At 50.4% G+C, this 5,679-nt stretch overlaps 1 pseudogene; it reads right to left on the reverse strand.

Moving 5' to 3' along the window:
• Window positions 1–1,690: 1,690 nt before the first annotated feature.
• Window positions 1,691–3,855, reverse strand: LOC120654311 (annotated as a pseudogene).
• Between the last annotated feature and the right edge of the window lie 1,824 nt (window positions 3,856–5,679).

Here is a 5,679-nt window from a genome sequence, read left to right on the forward strand (position 1 = left end):
TCGGTGATGCATGACGATGCAGAGGACGGCGGTGAAGGCCTCTCCTCCGCATCGTCATCTTCCCAGCTGTGGTGCGCCACCGGCTTGGTCCTCTTAAATATGCGGCAGACCACCCAGTCGCCCGCCGCGCCCTGGCAGCTCACCTGGATCAATCAATTTACCACGAAAGAGCAATTAGCCGTCGTCGCGATTCAAAGGTTATACCATCTGGATCGTGAATGCTACAACGCGCTTACATGCGTCACGATCGGGCTGCCGGCGGCGGCGCAGCCGTGTAAGGGGTGGGGGCCTGTGGGGAGGAGGCGGTATTTGTGCATGGCCCCGTCGATGCACACGGCGCCGCGGGCGCATACGCAGCAGCTCCTCGTCGGTGGGGCAGAAGCGGAAGCCGATGGGCAGCCGCACGACGGTGCCCCGGCGGGCCCCTGCAGTGGCCATGCACCACCCGACCGCCCCTCCATCGCCGGCGAAGGACTAGGCGAGATTCGAAACTCGCCCGGCGGGGGAGCAGGCCGGCCGCGGCGTGGGGGGCGGGGGAGGTGAGTAGCGGGTGGTGAAGAGGAGGATGTACAAGGAAGAAGAAGAACCAGAGGTTGAAGGAGAAGCTCACATGTCAGTGAGTGAAGGGAGAAGCAGCAGGGTATTTTGTGTCATACGAAAATACGTTGATTTGCAAGTGGGTTCAAGAGCATCAAATACCTATAAGATGACACGGTTCAAAGAAGTGAAGAATTGTAATGACAAATTTCAAAATAGGTGAATTTTAATAGCATATCTTAGAAGTTGGAAAATTATAATGGCACAAATATAAAAAAAAAACCCAATTTTTTACCCCTGCCGGGTGCCGTGGCCGCCTATCCGTTCAGTTGCGGGGCAAGCCGCAGCCCGTGCTCGTCATGGATCCATCCCCATCCGCTGTCGATCCACACGCGGGAGGGGACCAGCAGTCCCTGCCCATCATGGATTCGCCGCCATCGTCCTCCCCGTCGCCTGTTGCAACTCGTCCCGGCGTCGACTCATCTGCCATCCGCCCGTCCTCATCTCCACCGGCCACCTATCCGCTGCTCGTCGCGGCCATCACCGCCGTCACAGCCGCTCGTCGAGGCGGTCCTGTCTTTTGCTCATCGTCCGCCCACGCCTCTACCCGTCCGCGGCCATCCGCTCACCACCGTCAATCGCTCTTGATCGCCCGTTTCTAGTCCATCTGCCTTTATCCTATATTGTAATTTTCCCTAGCATGTTAGTGTCATGTTCCACCATTGTCTATCCAAGTCCACATACACTTCTCCAGTTTGTCAAAGCCGTGGGTGTCCACATATTCATGTTGTTAGATCAGCCAATATCTTCTTTTTTATTAAGGTTAGTTGAATCCCGTCGATTTAGTATCAACTCTCCACATATTTTTTTATTAAGGTTATGTATCATTTCATTTTGTTGAGTCTAGTGCTTAGTATCAACTCTCCAAATGCAGCATCATTGCATTCACATTGCATTTGAGAGGGGTTTTTAAGACTATAATAGTCAAGGGTAGTATTGTAATATCCTAGTGTCTAGGGTTTGGGTGCTCTCATGTATATGTATCCCCATCTGGGGTTATTCAACACAGATACACATTTTCAGTTCTTCTCCCTTGTCTCTCTTCGTAACATGGAGTAATAAGATGATTTAGCACACAGGTGTCACAAGTACATCTGGTCCACATCAATTCACAGATGTTATTATAGAGTAAATGTTGTAAATGCAACCACACACATTCTCAAAGAGACATACACATAGTGTTACACTAACACATAACATGCATCAACATAGTAGAGTCATATTTAAGTACAGATTGTTCTGCGACTCCACTGATCATCCATCGAGTATAGGGCACAGGCTAAATGTCGTCAACAATCTGTGATTTGAGGCTTATGAGAGGTTCTGATCTTCCTGCTGCTGGAGCCACTCAATTGCATTTCTGAAGTTTCAATCTGTGGCTGTTTATTGCTAGGTTCAATTCTGTATACAGTACACTACTGTATATCCATTAGTCATAACCCAGGACACATTACTGTAATACATTTCAGTTTATGTAGCTTCAGCCAAAATAAATATATCTGGATAGGATCATCTGATCGTATAGCACTCCGACACCGAAGAACATACCAAAGGTCACTGCAATGATGACCTTGCTGAATTACAATGGTGCATCAGCGTAGGGCTGCACAGCTTTGGATTTCCAAAAAAGCTAGAATCTAGAAATGTGTTGAATTGGCCTCCAGTTGGAACTGGCCCCTCTAGATCATTGCTGGAAATGTTGAATCTGGAAAGGAAGTGAAGCCTCTCCAGTGAGGAAGGGATTGCACCAGTCAAATCATTGTAGGATAAGTCTAGCACCTGCAAATTCGTGAGGTTGCCGATCGATGGTAGGAATTGGGATATCCCCGTGAAAGTTGTTGAAGCTCAAGTTGAGTGTAACAAGTGCTTGTAGCTGACCAATCTGGGGGGGGGGGGGGGGGATCACTCCACTGAATTTGTTGTTGCCTAGATTCAACATCTTATGAAAACTACTAGTCGCCCGGTATTGAAGAAATGGTGTCAGGTAAATAGGAAACTTAAGTACTATTGGGTCTGAGTGAGCTGACTTAAGTGTTGGCATCTCCATCAGTTCTGTTGGAATATCACCAGTAAGATTGTTATTAGATATGTCAAGATAGAAAAGGAGGTTTAAGCTATTAATCCAGGTAGGTATTGGCCCGCTGAGTCTATTGTTGTATAATACTAACCCTCGCAACTTTTTGAGTTTAGCCAGCCAGTTAGGTAAATGTCCATACAGTGAACATTCATTTAGGGCAAGACCCTGCAGATTCTCAAAGCCATGAAATGTATCATATTCTGGCATTGTTTCATTCTTGAAGTTGCCCCCAATTAGCAAGAGAGCGAGTGTCCTTGACTTACTGAGGATCTGAAGTGCATCTGTGATATTTGTAAAATTGTTGTAAGAAAGACTTAGGAATCTGATGGACCTGAGATTGTTTATCGATGATGAAAATTGACCATGGAGATTGTTGACAGATGGGCGCAACGCAACAAGGTTGCTGCAAGAGTAGAGGCTCTCTGGAATTGTGCCAGTGAATTTGTTTGACCTGAAATCTAAAATTTTTAAATTAGATAGGGTGGAGAAGTTGACACGTTTGAGCTCTCCTAGGAAGTTGTTGTCCTTGAGGATGATAGTTGTGAGATTTGAGCAATTGCTAAGAGCTGATAGCAGCACTCCAGAAATGTTGTTGTTGTCTAAGTGAAGCTCCTGCAGCCTCTTGAGCTTCCCAATAGAATCTGGGATCTTGCCATTTAGCCCATTCCACCCAAGATCAAGGATGACCAAATTGCTGAGTTTGCCTACATGATCAAGTGTACACCCGCCGCCCTTGTCCTGCTGGAGTCCGGCCCCAGATCCGGCCCGCCGCCCTTGTCTTGCGGGAGTCTGCGCCCGACGGCGCCGCCGCGGGAGCAGGGGCTGCGGACGCGGAGGGCGCGGGGGGCGCGCCGCTGCCTGGGCCCCCGCCTCAGGCGCCGTCTGGGCCACTGCCGCAGCTGCCTGTGCTGCCCGCGCCGCCCCAGCCGCCCCCTGGGCCGCTGCCGCCGCCGCCGCCGCCTGTGCCGCTGGAGCCCACCGCCGCGTCTGCCACCGCCGCCGGCACTAGGGCCGCGGGCGCGGGCGCAGGGGACGCTGCCGCCGCCGCCACCGCCCATCGCGCCGCTGTCGCGGCCAGCAAGCAGCCCGCCGCCGACGCCGCTCTTCCTGAGGCTTCTCCCGCGTGTCCTGGGCCCGGGATGCCGCCCGCAGATGCGCCGCTCGCCGATGCCGCACTCCATGGGCAGCAGGCCGACGCCGCTCTGGCCGCGGCCCTCCTCGCCGCCAAGTCGGGGGCCGCGGCGGCCCAGGAGCGGGTCCGTGTGGCCGCCCTCGCTTGGGAGCGCAAGCGCGCCATGGCCGACGCTCTCGCTCGCCGGGTCGCTGAGGCGGAGCACTCCATCCTGCTCCCCGGTCCGCGGCCCGTCGTCCCCTTCGTCGAGCACACTGCCTCCTCGTCCCACCAGGGCCCGCCCCCTAGATCTGGACCTTGGCACGACCCGACCGACTCCATGGTCGCCCAGCTCTGTGGCAGAACCGCCTAAATTATCCCGGCTCAAGTGCGCAGGCCATCACCATAAAGGCAACATTAGCTTAAACGCACTTCAAACGGAACAATTCTTGGTCTGTCGGGTAACGTCCCGATACAACCACCGATTCTCGGATCGAACAAGCATACCCCGCACGAAGGCGAGTCCAGAGATATTACAACCACAAATTTTACAACACAGGCAAGTTCAGTAGTGATTACAAAACAGTTCAAACCATTAATACAAAACCAACTTAACTAAAGCAGTTATACCAACTATAAGTGTAAGTTCAGAGTTTGAACAGCGGAAGATAAAACATGACGGCTACAACACGTCGCAAAAAGGATACCAGGCTAGCCCAAGCATGGTATCACTCGTCAAGGTCATTGCCGGTCGAAAACGTATCCCACTCTACGGACCAGCCAGGAGGCAACGCGCAAGGATAGGTCAAGCTAGCGACTTGATCCTCAAAACTCATACCTGAAAAAGAGTTTCAACAACAAGGCTGAGTATTCTAATACTCAGCAAGACTTAACCGCCAACGGGTATAAAAAGCCCACCTTAGCTAGACTATGCAAGGCTTTGTGAGGCTCTGATTTTCTTTTGCTGAAAAGCAATAAAGAGTATGTCCTTACTTTCAAGTTTTAGCTTTCAAGATTCTAGTTGATTAACCATTCTATGTAAGCAACTACTATCCAATCATGGTAGAAATCTAAGCAAACATCAAGATTGATTAAAGTATTGTTGCTCTTCTTACTCTGTGTGGCAAAGAGATCAAGCAGTCTCATTTCATCGTGAGAGGCGGACGATTCTGAATCGAAATTCAACCTTGCAAGGATAACCTAGTACACACGTCCGGAACACCGTCGGGTCATTCCCAAACAACCGTTGACCTTTCTTTCCGGCTTGTGGATAGGGTCACTCTCCCCGACTACAGGGCTCCAAGGCCGAACCTTGTCCCTTGAAGTCGTAGTGTTGCGCAACATAAAAATAAAACCTATCCCTACTGAGAGAGTGAAAGGTATATCCACTCCCCGGTCCAATCGGCTACTAGGCTTGCCGCGTACCATATTTACGGCATGTGACTAGTACTTTCAAAAACTTAACCAGCACTACCACACACCGCGACCTTAGCAAGTTCATCAACACAGACGGGGTCTCACATAAAGTCATGATATTGATCACAACCCCGTCCGTCGTCCTTATATTGATAACAGAAAGTAAACAGGCAATTCCTATAAAGCTCGCGAGTGACAGGCAATCACTCGACTTTTACCGGTCCTATAAGCTTAGCAAGTAGTCGAACACAAGTCTAGTGTTCAGTACATAGATTCCTAGGATCATGCATCTAGGGTTTCAATTCAAATCCTAAGAACTGTAAATGCACAAGTAAGTAATACAGTAAATGATATTAATTTGAAATATAGGTTATGTCCGGGGCTTGCCTTCTCGATAGTTGCTAACTATTTCAGCCCTAGGCTCTTCCGAACTTTGGTCCGGGGCTTCAGTTAGTTCAGCGGCGTTTACTTGAGCTTC

This window comes from Panicum virgatum, chromosome 1N, assembly GCF_016808335.1.
Source record: "Panicum virgatum strain AP13 chromosome 1N, P.virgatum_v5, whole genome shotgun sequence".
NCBI classification, from domain to species: Eukaryota; Viridiplantae; Streptophyta; class Magnoliopsida; order Poales; family Poaceae; genus Panicum; species Panicum virgatum.